Source organism: Ailuropoda melanoleuca, chromosome 14 (genome assembly GCF_002007445.2).
Source record: "Ailuropoda melanoleuca isolate Jingjing chromosome 14, ASM200744v2, whole genome shotgun sequence".
NCBI classification, from domain to species: Eukaryota; Metazoa; Chordata; class Mammalia; order Carnivora; family Ursidae; genus Ailuropoda; species Ailuropoda melanoleuca.
In genome coordinates this window covers 14,398,097-14,413,556 of record NC_048231.1, presented here as the reverse complement: position 1 = coordinate 14,413,556, position 15,460 = coordinate 14,398,097, and the positions used below count along the sequence as shown (strand labels likewise).

At 35.0% G+C, this 15,460-nt stretch overlaps 1 protein-coding gene across 10 annotated transcripts in view; it reads left to right on the top strand.

Annotated features, from left to right (window-relative positions):
• Positions 1 to 15,460, top strand: part of NUMB (NUMB endocytic adaptor protein) — a 176,620-nt gene that overhangs the window by 69,644 nt on the left and 91,516 nt on the right. For 9 of the 10 annotated variants that reach the window (XM_002914681.4, XM_002914679.4, XM_034642997.1 and 6 more), the window contains exon 3: positions 7,526 to 7,610. The exons of the other annotated variant lie outside the window; for it this stretch is intronic. The gene's annotated coding sequence lies outside the window, so the exon portion shown is untranslated. The remainder of the gene's footprint in view (positions 1 to 7,525; positions 7,611 to 15,460) is intronic. 10 annotated transcript variants of the gene reach the window in all.

Below are 15,460 nucleotides of genomic sequence, written 5' to 3'. Positions count from 1 at the left end.
TAACGCCGGGATCACGCCCTGAGCCGAAGGCAGACGCTTAACCGCTGTGCCACCCAGGCGCCCCTGCATGTAGCTGACTCTTGACAGTGTCTTAGGCTGAGCAGAAGTTTTTAATTTTAAGGAAGTCCAGCTTCTCCATTATTTCTTTCACAGATCACGCCTTTTGTCTTGCATTTAAAAAGTCATTATTATACCCTAAGTGATCTAGGTTTTTTCCTGTTATCTCCTAGTAGTTTCATAGTTTTGCATTTTATATTTAGGTCTGTGATCCATTTTGAGTTAATTTTTGGAGAAGGGTGTAAAGTCTATGTCTAAATTATTTTTTTTTCCTAGTTCTAGTACCATATGTCAAAAAGACTATTTTCTTCATTGTCTCACCTTTGCTATTTTATATGAAAGATCAGTTAACTGTATGTGGGCTTTACATTTTATTTTTATTACTTTTAAATATTTTTATTTGAGTATAGTTGACACGGTCTTTAAATTTTTGAATGAGTTTGTCATATCCACAAATTAATTTGCTGGGATTTTGATTGGAATTGTACTGAATCTATAGCTCAAGTAGGGAAGAGTTGATATCTTGGCAATCTTCCTATCCGTGAACACGGAATATTTCTACATTAATTTAGCTTATCTTTAATATTGTTCATCAGAGTTTTGTAATTTTCCTTATATAGATGTTATACATATTTTGTTAAATTGCGCTAAATTATACCTAAGTGTCTAATTTTTTCGGGTGCTCATATAAATGTATTGTTTTAAATTTCAAATTTCACTTGTTCATTGCTGGTTTATAGGAAATTGATTGACTTTTGTGTATTAACCTTGTATCCTGCAACTTTGCTGTAATTGCTTATTAGTTCCATAAGTTCTTTTTTTTTATTCATTTGGATTTTCTGCTTATGCGACCATGTCATCTGTGAACAAAGACAGTTTTATTTCTTCCTTCCCAGTATGTATACATTTTATTTCCTTTTCTTGTCTTTTTTCATTAGCCTGGACTTCCAGTATAATGTTAAAAAGGAGTGGTAAGAGGAGACATCTTTGCGACGTTCTTGATCTTATCAGGAAGTCTTCTAGGTTCTCACCATTAAGGATGATGTTAGCTCTAGGTTTTTGTGGGTTGACGATATTCTCCTCTATTCCTAGTTTGCTGAAGAGTTTTTATCATGAATGAATTTGGATTTTGTGAGATGATTTTTCTCTGTCTATTGATATGATCATGTGATGTTTCTTTTTTAACTTGTTAATGTAATGGATTACATTAAATGATTTTTGAATGTTGAATCAGCCTTACATACCTAAGGTAAATCCCACTTGGTTGTGGTGTATAATTTTATATTGTTATGTTCAGTTTGCTAATATTTTTCATCACATTTCTGTTAATAATTGGCTCCCTCATGGCATGCTGATCAAATACTCAGTTAAAGCTTTGAAAAATAATATTTGTGTTGGAAAACCAATTTTTTTCCTCTATAGTCTGAATTGGCTGAATCTACGAGATAGAATTTAAAGCACATTATGTAAAGATTTTTTGAGAATCAATTTAATGTGCACAGATAATGGCACAAACTGAGTTATAATCCCAGCTTTCCCATTTGTACACTGTGTATCCTTGAGCCAGTTATTTAACCTGTCCACGTCTTGGATTTTTATGAAGTATAAAAGAAGTAATATACATTAAGTCTCATAAAACAATAGCTGGCACTTAGCAAGAGCTGCTTAAATGTTACCTGTGATGATTATACAGTTCTGCACTTAGATTCAGACTAACTCAGTTGTTTAAGATGTGAGTGATATGACTTAGCACAACTGAGAAAGATTAGGTATCATAGTCTTTTGTGGATTGTAAACTCAGGAGTGATAGTGTTATTTGGATAAGATAATGGTTAATGTAGTTTAAGGGTCTTAAAGAGGGGGTATGAGCCTTGATACTGCATGTACCATTTCCCACTAAATTAGTTTGTAGAATAATTAAAATTTAATATTTCTGAGTTTGCCAGAGTCTAGGAGAAATATTCAATTACTTACAAAGTAGAAGAGCTGGATTGAGGAAACCAACCAAAACATTCCTGGATTTTGGCATAAGATTCTGTGAAAGAAGGAGGGAAAAAGTTTCATGCCTTTCTTTCTGATGGCCTGTTCCTGACCTGTAGACACAGGGTTAGCACTAAGTGGAAAATTTGGCTGCTTTTCTCTTCTAGTGACTTTCAAACTTAAAAAAATTATTTATATAAAAGAAAGGCTTCCTTTCTCAGACCTAAACTGAACACCCGAATAGTGCAAACTGTGTTCCTCCCCCCCCCGATATTTAATGCCTTTATCTTATTGAATTTTCTCCATAACTTTTACCTTTTAACTAATGATATAATTTACTTATTAGAATTAAAGTCGCACAAAAGTTTTTCACTGAAGCACCTAGAACATTGCCTGGGACAACATAGATACTCAGTAAATACTAGCTTGAGTGAGCTGAATGAACAAAATCTCAGGCTTCAGCTCACTATATTACACCAATATGACCATAGCAGCTTAAGTGAAGCCAGGGCTGGGACTTGGAGTTCTCTCCATTGGTTCCTGTCCTCTTACACCCTGTGGAATCTCTGTAAGTATCACAGTTTGAAAACCATTTTACAGGTAATGATCTGTGTAAGATTGCTGAAGTAGGGTTCACCCATTTTCTTTTAACTTTCTTTCACTATCTAGAAACAGTAATTCCCAGAAAACAGCTGGGCCTGAGTGGGGTGATGATGGATACCTGGAGTTGGCTTCAGAAAGGCTCACTTCTTATGGGGAATATACTTCCTAAACTGTTGAGCTCTGTTATTACAAGCTCTGATTGAGAGAGAATGGCTGGTAGCAATGTATATTGCCATCAATTCAGAATATCAGAGAACATTATCGTGCTGATGTTTTAGATACTTAAAATCAGAAAATATAATAAAGATGAAGATAAAATCTAAAATATAAACAGAAAACACATGAACCTGTGTTTCAAATGAATAATGTAACCACGCTGAAGAGAACCCAGGTGACTTTGGGGCATAGTATATATTTTCAAACTCAAGATAAAAAGAACTGTAAACAAATAAGGAACCCTAGTTTGTAGGCTGGGTTGTTTTTTTTTTTGGCGATGGTATAATTTGGCAATTTTAAAACTTTTTTTTAATAACTATTTTCTGTCTATTTTAAGATTGAGTAAACAACTTAGTGGGGGAGAAGGGAAGATTCTTCCTTAAAATTGCATATAAATGTAGAACTGCTGGAATTAGAAAATGACCAGAACAATTTAAATAGTATTTTCACACAAAAATAATTTGCAGGTACCGAACTATTGGTTGAAAGGTTAATGAGGAATGTGATATTTACCTAGCCTCAAGATAATTCCTTACAAAATATTAACTTATTACAAAGAGAAAAACAGTAACTTCACAGTGGAGAAACTTGTTAGGATGCCCTTTAACCAAGTGGTCAAAGTTAGCATCACTGATGATAGAACACACTAACCTCTTGCAGCTTTTGATATGTGTGCAAAGGACCCAATGTTACTTTGTGACATTCCTACAAAAAATGTACAGCCTGAATTTAAACATGAGAGACCATCAGACAAAGGTAAATTGAAGGATGTTCTACAAAATAATTGGTCTGTATTCTTCAAAACTATTAGTCTTAAAAGACGTAGACTGAGGAACTGTTCCTTATGATAGGATTCTAAGGAGACATTACCACTAAATGCAGTGCATGATCCTGAATTGGATTTTGGACTGGGGAAATCAATAGCTTTAAAGGACATTTTTAAGTCAGTTAGTGGTATTTGAATATGAACTCTATGTAACAGAAATTTTAACATTGATACAATACTGATTTGGTTAGCTGTACTGTAGTTATCTATCTGTCTTCCTAGGAAGATAATGGAAACATTGAGTGCTGAAATGGTACAATGTCTGCAACTTACTCACATGGTTCAGAAAAAAAGGTGTGAATGAGAGAATGACAAAGTAAATGGGGTAAAATGTAAATACTTGGTGGTATTTGCAAGTTATATAAAGATAAAAAAAGTTACCTAAAAATTCATAAGTTACAGTCATCTTTTCATATATGGGAGTTGTGATGGAACAACCTGATTTTATCAGTTATTTATAGAATCATAAAAAAATACAAAAATTATTCTCATCACTTAGAGAAAGTAAAGTAGTGAAGGAAATGCTGATTAAGTCGAAAAATTCCAAACTGTTAAGATACAGAGCAGAAGGACCTGAATTTTTGTTTGGAGTTCTGTCATGACCAAGTAACCTCATTGAGCACCTTGTTGTCCTATATTCATTTCCTTCGACATGTGTACAGTAGGTTTATTAAGGACTTCCTAAACATTTCCTATATAACTAATAAACTTCTGTAAAAAGGTTGCTTTGTAAAAATCAGATTGCCATGTTCCAGACAAATATTTTAATGAATTTATTAAGAAAATTCGAAGGCCATTTTTATATTTTTTCGTTTATATTTTGAAAGTTTTTATTTAAATTCTGGTTAGTTAACATACAGTGTAATATTAGTTTGAGATGGACAATTTAGTGATTCACCAATTCCATACATCACTTGGTGGTCAGCACAACAAATATATTCCTTAATCCCCATCACCTGTTTAACCCATCTCCACACGCACCTCCCTTCCAGTAACCATCAGTTTGTTCTCTATAGTTAAGAGTCTGTTTCTTGTTTTGTGTGTGTGTCTCTCTCTCTTCTTTTCCCCCTTTGCTCATTTGTTTCTTTTTTTTTTTTTTAAGATTTTATTTATTTATTCGACAGAGAGAGAGAGACAGCCAGCGAGAGAGGGAACACAAGCAGGGGGAGTGGGAGAGGAAGAAGTAGGCTCATAGCGGAGGAGCCTGATGTGGGGCTCGATCCCATAATGCCGGGATCACACCCTGAGCTGAAGGCAGACGCTTAACCGCTGTGCCACCCAGGAGCCCCATGCTCATTTGTTTCTTAAATGCCGCGTATCATGGTATTTGCCTTTCTCTCACTTATTTCACTTAGCATTATACTGTCCAGCTCCATCTGTGTTGTTGCAAATATCAAGATTTCATTCTTTTTTATGGCTGAGTAATAGTTCACTATACATATGTACCACATCTTTATTTATTCATCAATTGGTGGACACTTGGGCTGCTTCCATATCTTGGCTATTGTAAATAATGCCACTATAAACATAGGAGTGCATATATTCCTTTGAATTAGTGTTTTTATATTCTTTAGGTAAATACCCAGTAGTGCAATTGCTGGACTGTAGGGTAGTTCTATTTTTTAACTTTTTGAGGAACCTACATACTGTTTTCCACAGTGGCTGCACCAGTTTGCATTTCCATCAACAGTGCACAAGTGTTCCTTTTTCTCCACATCCTCACCAACACCTCCTGTTTCGTATGTTGTTGATTTTAGCCATTCTGACAGGTGAGGTGATATCTCATTGTGATTTTGAGTTTCCATGGGGATTAGTGATGATGAGCATCTTTTCATGTGTCTGTTGGCATTTTTGCAATTATTTGTTACGAGGGAATATTTTAGGGAGTGGAAGTTCTTTATTAAATCTTTGAGCTACAATGACACACAATCATTTTAATAATTTTTTAAGTTATTTTAATACTTAATATAATTCTTATTAGACTGGTGACATTCATAAAAACTCACCTTGATAATGGTATCAATGAGCTTCTAACAAAATTATTCTATAGGGTTTATGTAAAATATTATTCCTATCATTTCTTTAAAAAAAAGGTTTTTACCAAGGTCCTGAAAATAATGAGGCGTATTCAAATACATTGCTTGCAGTTTTTCTTTGTTCTAAAATTAGTGAAATAAGGATTATTTAAAGGTATTTTTTTCATACTTTTCTGGATTTAAGAAAATTTGAGTATAGTTGAGATACAATGTTAAATTAGTTTCAGGTGTGCAGTATCGTGATTCAACAAGTTTATGCATTATGCTGTGCTCACCACAAGTGTAACTACCATCTATCACCATACAACACTATTATAGTACCATTGACTATATTCTTTATGCTATTCCTTTTAGTCCCATGATTTATTCATTCCATATTCAAAAGCCTGTATTTCCCACTCCCCTTCATCCATTTTGCCCAATTCCCTACCCTCCTCCTCTCTGGCAACCATCAGTTCTCTGTATTTATATATCTGATTCTATTTTTGTTTATTCATTTGCTTTTAGATTGCACGTAAGTAAAATCATATAGTATTTGTTTTTCTTAGTCTGATTTATTTCATTAGTATAATACCCTCTGGGTCCATCCATGTTTTCTCAAATGGCACGATCTCATCCTTTTTTAATGGCTGAATAGTGTTCTGTTTACATATATAGATACAGAAACACGCACAACACCCCACGTCTATCTTATCCATTCATCTATTGATGGACACCTTAGGTTGCTTCCATATCTTGGCTATTGTAAATAATATTGCAGTAAACAGGACTGCAAATAAATAATAATAATAATAAATTGAAAATTAAAAAAAAGGTTTTTATATTACTAAAACTACCCCCTTCAAATAAGCAGATAGATAATATTATAACCTTATAACAGATAATATTATAGATAATTTATTGGTAAATGCAGATATTGATAGAAATGTGTTTATTAATTGTAATATTATTTGATTGAGAGTCTAAAGTCAGCAATAGTGACAGTTTAACTTGTTTGACCAGTGAAATGATAATTAAAATGGAATAGTCCTTCCTTAAACAGTAACAATAGTTCTACCCTGCTTTGATGGCATGTCTCTTTCTTTCTTTTTTTTTTTTCCCCCTTATAAAAATTCCTTCCTGTCATTGCCAGGAATCACTCCTTGTTGACATAGCTCTTTATGTTTTGGGCCCCTTGAATACTTACTACCAGTGTTAGAAAGGATATGTGTGGAATGGAATTTGTGGGAGTTGTCAGCGAACAACAATATCTGTTCTACTTGTCTCTTTCTTTGTGTGTATACAGCATTTTAAATTTAAAGATTCAGTCATTTACCTTTTTTTTTTTTTTAAGATTTTATTTATTTATTCGACAGAGAGAGAGACAGCCAGCGAGAGAGGGAACACAAGCAGGGGGAGTGGGAGAGGAAGAAGCAGGCTCATGGCAGAGGAGCCTGATGTAGGGCTCGATCCCAGAATGCCGGGATTACGCCCTGAGCCGAAGGCAGACGCTTAACTGCTGTGCCACCCAGGTGCCCCTCAGTCATTTACCTCTTAGGCATTTGACTTGTATCTAGGGGAATTATTTGTTGTGAATTAGAGGAGGTTGTGGTTCTACATTGGTGTGTGGATTTTACAGTTTCTGCGGTAACTTGGAGCAGTCATCTTTCTTATATCATTAAAATAAAGTCCTATTTTCTGGGGAGAATTGAGGACCTCCTCTTTGTATTTTGTGTACCTGTGTTTTGTTTGGAATTACTCTGTCAGTGCAATGTAGCAGTAATTATGTTACAACAATTTTGTTATGTTTATTATTCTCATTTTACAGATGAGGAAACTGAGGCTTGGTGAAGTTACGAAACTTGTCCAAAGTCACACAGCTTGTAAAGGGCACAGCCAAGATTCAGAGCCAGGTCTGTCCAACTTCTTAATTATAGCCATGAAACTTTGAAATAGCTGTTAAGTATCAACCTATGATTAGTTGCATTGCTATTAATATTGCTTAACTGTTGTTTAACTGTTACTGATAATTTTTTTAGTGGTGAATTTTTTGTCCATGATAATTTTATGTATCTTCCAAATATTGTGAAAAGAGGTGTAACATAGTAATTGAGGGTCTGGGCTCTGGAGACAGACTCCTGGGTATGAATCTCTAAGCTTTTCCACTTACTTGTGTGACATTGGGAAAGTGACTTAACTTTTTCTGTACCTCAGTTTTCCTACCTATAAAATGGTGATAATAATAATATCCACCTGATAAAGTTGTTGTGGAGATTAAATTCTTTAATATGTCCAAAAGCACTTGTAACAGTGCCTGACACACAATAAGCATTCAATGAATGTTAGCTACTAGTATTATCATCTCCTAGCAGCTAGTAAAACAAATGATCGTTACTTCTAATTCTGTTAGGAAATTGAATAAGGAAAGTTTAAGCAGCAATATAAGATACCACAAAATTCACATAAACCGAAATTAAATTTGAATAAGTTAGATCTAAGGAAAATAATACATTTGATCAATTTCAGATCTGTGTTAGAGCAAACTGGGCAACTGCTTATGGACCTCACACATAGAAGTGTATTTTATGTATAAAGACCATACATATGTCCACTGTAGATATTCTTTGAACCCTGTGTGATCATTGTATTATGAATGTGTTTTGTCTGTTTTCCTCTTATAGATGCAATTTATATTCAGAATAAATGTTTACATTTTTAGGTGGCTTTTAAGGAGATATTTTGGCAGTGTTCACATATAATTATCAAGAACCAAAACCTTATGTGTTATGTAAAATGTTGGTAACATTTCATCACTTGCAGGAGTAGTTATCAGAACTTACATTGTGTTGAATGTGCACACTGATTGTTCTTTGAACCAGTGGGGCCACAGCACATTCAGCTAGAACTCAGCCGTGTACTGATCATATACTCTTCACTCATACTTCTTTCTTGCAACTGTAAGAATTCTGAAGTGTCATATCCATTATTACTACAATTTAGTTAAAATATCTGTGATTAGTGACTAAGAAGTTTATACCAATTGCAAAAATAGCCATAAATGGTAGTAATTTGAGTCAAGTTATGCAAGTATTCCAAAGCTATAATTTTAAAATGGGACTTGCCTTGTAGGGCCCTAGGTGGCTCAGTCACTTAAGCATCTGACTTTGACTCAGGTCGTGATCTCAGGGTCCTGGGATTGAGCCCCATATTTGGCTCCCTGCTCAGCAGGGAGTCTGCTTGTCCCTCTCCCTCTGCACTCCCCGGCTTCTGCTCGCTCTCTCTCTCGTTCTCTTTCTCTCAAGTAAATAAATAAAATCTTTAAAAAATAAATGAATAAAATGGGACTTGCCTTGTATATGAGCCCAAGATCTCTGTAACTTTTTTTAAAAAAAGACCTTTGTAACTTTTAATGTACACATACATTTAATTCTCTTTATTTCATGATACTGAGTCTTCCTATCCTTGAACATGGTATGTCTTTGTAGTTATTTAAATACTTAAAAATATCTCTCAGTAAAGTCTTTTTCTTTTTCTCCATAAGTCTCTCTCAGGTCTTCTCTTTGAATTATTAGATACCTTATTTTTGTTACTATTATAAATAGTGTATTTTTCCTCTTTTGTTTTTCCTTTCCATTTCTTTTTGCTGATGTAAGCTTTTTTGGTATATGATATAGATCTGTGTTCAGTCACCTTACTAAATTAATTTATTAAAATACCGTGAATGCAAACTGTGTCTTCCTTTCCAGGAGTTACATCTTTTCTTTTTCCTTGTTGTGCTAATTAGGACTTCCAGTACAGTATTCAATACAAGTGTTAATAGTGGGCATTCTTATGTTGCACTTAATTTTTAAAAGCAAGTGCTTCTTATGTTTCACTATTAAGAATAGTGTTTGCTGTAGATTTTTGATAGATACTGTATAGGTTAAAGACATTTCTTTTTTTTTTTTTTTTTTTAAAGATTTTATTTATTTATTCGACAGAGATAGAGATAGACAGCAAGAGAGGGAACACAAGCAGGGGGAGTGGGAGAGGAAGAAGCAGGCTCATAGCAGAAGAGCCTGATGTGGGGCTCGATCCCATAATGCCAGGATCACGCCCTGAGCCGAAGGCAGACGCTTAACCGCTGTGCCACTCAGGAGCCCCGGTTAGACATTTCTGTTGCTAGTTGGCTAAGATGTTCTTTTGTGAAGAACGAGTATTAAATTTTATCAGATACTTTTTCTGTATTTGTGAGAAGATCATATCTTTCTTTTTCCTTATTCTGTTAAGGTGGTGAATGACATTTATAGGTTTCCTAATGTTGAATTACCCTTGCATCGCTGCAATGAACCAAAATTAATATGATGATCTTTTTTTTCATATACAAGTGGATTTAGTTTATTAGTATTTCATTTAGGATTTTACATCTAAGTTCATGGGTGATAGTGGCCCATAATTTTATTTCTTATGTTATCTTTGGTTTTGGTACTCAGATTATACTAGCTTCAAAGAATGAGTTTGGAAACTATTCCTTTCTATCTCCTGCCTCCCCTAAGGGTTTATATAAGACTAGAAAGATCTGTTTCTTGAAAGTTTGGTTGAACTTCTTTTCAGCTGTCTGGGCTTAGTATTTTGAGGGGAGTGTATGGGCTTAGTATTTTTTGAGGAGGTATGTATTCAGTTTTCTAAATGGTTTTATTTAAAATTTCTGTTTGTAGTTAGGGCAGTTTTTAGAAAAATTTTTTCTTTTTTAGGAATCCATTTTTTCTGGGTTTTTTAAGTATTTGGCATAAAGTTGTTCATTCTTATCTTTTAAATTTCTGCTTAGTATTTCTTTTTTTTATTCCTAATATTTTTTGTGGCTTTCGTTTTCCTTCATCAGTCTTATTAGAGGGTTTATATATTTTGTTAGCTTTATCAAAAACCAGTGCTTGACTTTGATTTTCTCTATTATATGTTTTCTTTTTCATACATTTTTGGCCTTTCTCCTTTACACACTTTTTAAATGAAAAGCAGAATGTAATATAGGGACATTAGGGTATCTCATATTTTCCAAGGACAGGATTTCAGTAGGCTTTGAGAATAGCTGGACCCAGGGGCTTACAGTGCTACTAGGACCTTCTTTCTTTCTTCTTCCTTTCCTCTTGTTGTCAGCTGGCTTTTCTACTCTTCAGTCTATGTGGCAGAAAATGGTGATAATGAGCCTCTGAATTTGATGTCAGTTCCAACTTTGTGTGCTCTTGATTTTTCCAGGGATTTCAGATTTTTCCATCTGGATCACTTCTTTCTTTTTGGAGATTTTTTTTCTTTAGAATTCTTGTTAATGAGATTTTCTGTCGTAAACTCTCAGCTATTTTGTCCGAAATCTGTATCACTTTTTTTGTCTGTATCACTTTTTTTTATAGATATTGCATTGGGTCTAAAATTATGGGCTGGCAGTATTTTTGTAGTCATTGTAAAAGATAATTCTCTTACAGTTGGTTTCCATTGTTGCTATTGATAAATCAGCTGCCTAATAATTGTTCCCTTAAGTGAATGTTTTTTTTTTTTTTTTTTTTTTTTTACCTCTTGCTGCTTGTGAACTCTTTATTTTTTGGCTTTCTGAATTTTCATATGCTGTGCCCAGGTATAGATTTCTTTTTATTTATCCTCTGTGAGACTTTTACTGTGAATTGCTTATTTTCCCTGGAAAAAATACTTGTGGTTCTTCTTTGAGGCCCAAGAAGGAAACACATTGCTTCAAGAGGATATACCTTTAGTTTTTTTCCCCCAGATACCTCAAACTACTGCAATTTGGTGACTAAATTTATCCTTTGAGGTTTTGAACCACCCTAATGGGGTGACTTTGGATGGCAAATATGTGTGTGGGCCTGCTTGTCTTTACAACCTGTTAGGTATCCTTGTTCTCTTCTGCATCAGGGAGACAAATTTCCTTGTCCTTTGGTGATGAAGGGGTGGACCGGGTTTGCTTTTCCTGTTCACTCTTCCTGAGTGTGAAACTTTTGGATGGGGGTGGGTCCCAGCTTTATGGAGAAAGGGTCTCTTGTTAGATTTTCCGTTTGGGGTGGGTCTTAGTCTTTGATTTCTCTTCTCTCCCAAGAGATTATCAAAATTAAAGCTTAACTTGGTGAGTTAGGCAGATATATACAAGATAAAAATGATTTCATTGTGCCACTTATCTCTTTGAGTTTCTGCTTTCTCATAGATTTTGGTCTGGTTATTCTTTTATGATCTCGTCAGCTCTTCAGTGCTTTTAATATTTTTTGAAATAAAATTTTACCCATCACTTTTAGGTATTTTCAGTGAGAGAATTGGGTGAATAATCTAGCCTAATGTATTACTGGAAGCGGAATTTTATTCATATTTCTTTGGGTTTTCTTTTTTCTTTTTCTGATTCCTTCAGATAGATGCTTAACTCACCAATTATTAGGATTTTTTCTAACATAAGCATTTTTTTTTAAAGATTTTATTTATTTATTTGAGAGAGAGAGAGAGAGAGAGAGCAAGAGGGGGGAGGAGTAGAAAGAGAGGAATAAGCAGACTCTGTGCCGAGCTTGGAGCCTGATGCAGGGCCCGAGCCCATGACCTGAGATCATGACCTGAGCTGAAACCAAGAGCCAGACACTCAATCGACTGAGCCACCAGATGCCCCTCTAATATAAGCATTTAAAGCTATACATTTATAAGTGGCTCATAAGGTTTGAAATGGAATATTTTCATCATTATTACTATTTTTAGAGGGGGAGGGGAAAAGGCAGAGGGGGAGACAGAGAGAGAGGGAGGAAGAGAAAGAGAGAAATTCCCAAGCGGGCTTCATGCTCAGCGCAGAGTCTGATGCAGGGCTCAATCCCACGACCCCCTAGATCATGACCGGAGCTGAAATCAAGAGTTAGACACTTAACTGACTGAGCCATCCAGGCGCCCCTAATTATTTTTAACTATATGTATTTAAGGTTTTTAATTTGCTATTATAATTTCCAATTATACTTTCTTAAGTCACAGCCAATGATCCACAAGTCAATTAGGATTTTTGAAATATGTGGATTTTAAAAGATTTATCTTTTTGTTATTTTTAACACACCTTTCAAAAAACCCAGGATTTTCAGTTTGGATCACAAAGCAAGACTCAACTCTGTGCTGTATATAAGAGATGTACAAAGTGATTTAGAAAAGTTAAAAATAAAGGGAAAAGCAAAAATATGCAAGGCAAATGAAAACCAATATTCCATATCATTGAGATTTTTTGAGATTCTTGGAAGACTGATTTTACATTAATAACTGAATGGTCATTTTTCTTCCTTCTCTTCCTCCTCCTTCTCCTCCTCCTCTTTTCCTTACACTTTAATATCTCTGAAACTGGGATCTATCTCTCATATTGGTATGCATCTTATTACTGGTGATATTTCACAATTAAGGAACAATTATTAATAATTAATTTTGGCAGCATTTTTTTCTTAATGCAACATATCCTGCAATCTTTGGTATCTTAGTTTTGGTGAAATATACATTTTTATATCTATATCATGACTCTTCATCCCACCCCGTCCCCTACTTGAAATGCTCCTCTTTTTTGTCTTTCCCATCCTATGCTTATATCATTCAAGACCTTAAAGGTGGGGCACCTGGGTGGCTCAGCCTGTTCAGTGTCTGCCTTCGGCTCAGGTCATGATGCCCAGGGTCCTGAGATCAAGCCTCACATGAGGCTCCTTGCTCAGCGGGGAGCCTGCTTCTTCCTCTCCCTCTGCCTCTCCCCTACCAGACTCATGTTCTCACTCACTCTGCTCTCTCTTTCAAATAAATAAGTAAAAAATCTTAAAGACCTTTAAGGGTGGAAATAATCTTTTGTTTCTCATCCTGGTTCCTGTTGTTCCAGCACCTAGCATAATATGTTGTTGGACACAGGGTTTTATTTAATTAACAATTAAGGGAAGTGTGTACATATAATGAATCATAGCATGGACTGTGACATATTTATATTAGTGACCAATTTATTAGCTTGTTGGTAAGAGGAGATAAATACCTACATATTTTGGATAGAATGAACAGAATCCAATGATTCCTACATTAAGCAAGTTAGAGAATTCATTGGATTGATGCTTAGTCATCTGGTGATCAAGAGTTTAGCCAATGAAACAAAAAAATTACAAAATATAAACGGTGTGAAGGAAATAAAAAGAGTAGTACAATACAGTGGCATTTAGAAAGAGGAGGAAAGAAGGCTTCATCAACGAGAAGACATTTAGGTTGAGACTTGATAATCTGAGTGAAAGACAGAAGTTGTTGAAGGGACTGAGAGAAAAGCCTTTCAGACAGAGGGAAATAGCAGGCCCAAAATGGGAAAGAGCTTTTAGTTAACTGAAAGGCTCATAGTTGTGGAGAGTGTCACCTCAAGGTAAGAGAGGCAAGCAGGAGCTGTACCTTAATATGCGAACATTTACTCTGCATTTGTGGTGTGCAGGGCACTGCTCCAAGCACTTTTTCTTGGACAATGTGAATTATTCTGCCATACTGACTTCTCAGATGCTGAGATTTTGGATTTAATTTGAAGATGCTTTAGAAAGCCTTGCAATTATTATGCACTGCTATGATCCATTTTACATTTTTAAAGATTACACTGGCTACTTTGTACACAGTTGATCAGAAGGAGGCTTATACTAGTCAGGTAAGAGGCAAAGTTGTTTTAGACCGTGGTTCTGATGGTGGAGATAAAGAGCAGTGGACTGATTTAAGATAATATTTTACAAGTCTTGTGTTAATGTCTTGGATAAGGGGAGAGGATTGTGAGGGAAATGAAAGAGCCAGATCCAGAGGGTTAAAGAATTGGAGAGATGATGTGTGTAGATAATATGTGAAGTTACTTGTCAGTTAAAGGGGAGCAGAGCTGTTTTTAACCTTCTTATTTCTGTAATTTTTCCAGTGACATTTCTGTCTCTCTCTTTTAAATTCTTGGAACCAAATATATTTTTATTCTAGTCTGCCTCTCCAGATTCCAGCACCTTTTTCTCATCCCACACTTAACAGATGCTTAGAGGAGGGAAGTCAGTGTAAAAGTAGGATAGCGTTCTCAGCAATTCTGCCCTTTTTCATCAGGATGTTCCTTGCTAAATCAGTCCTTGCTATATCAGGGGAAAACCATTTTGTTTTATAAGTAAAGGTTTAATTCTTGAAGGAACACCATCTTAAGTCAGTCATGTGTATTTGTATTGTGGGGATAAGGGTGATATTGTTATTATTACTGGTTTTTGGTCAAATTTATTTTTATGTTAAGTCTTAACATGCTTTAAAAGGTAAAGGTGAGTATAGCTGAATCACAAATTCAGTTCACCAATTGTTTTCTCAATTGAAAGGCAAGAGAGCAACTAAAAGATAAAATTGCTTGTGTAACTGAAACACAAAGTTCTCAGAAGAGATAGCTTTTTAAAAAATGTTTCTTAAATATTATTACAGGTTCATATTTGAAACCACCTTTGACTGCAATTTTAAGTAGACAGGTTCTTTCCTCATTTTGTGAAGCTCTAGTTTTCTCTCACTATCTTTCAGGAGTGAATAAAGAAGCCACATATCAAAACCAAAGAAAGAATTTTGTGGACAAGATAGTGGGAAGATTAGAATGAGGAAGGCAGAAACCAAAAATTAAAGTCAGGTGATAGATAAGGATCACAAAATACTGTTTAAATCCACGGTTCTTAAATTTTGGGTAGTTACATTATCCTTTGAGATTCTGATGAAAGTGGAACGATCTGGCCCCAGAAAGTGCACAGACACATGCACGTTCAGATTTGTA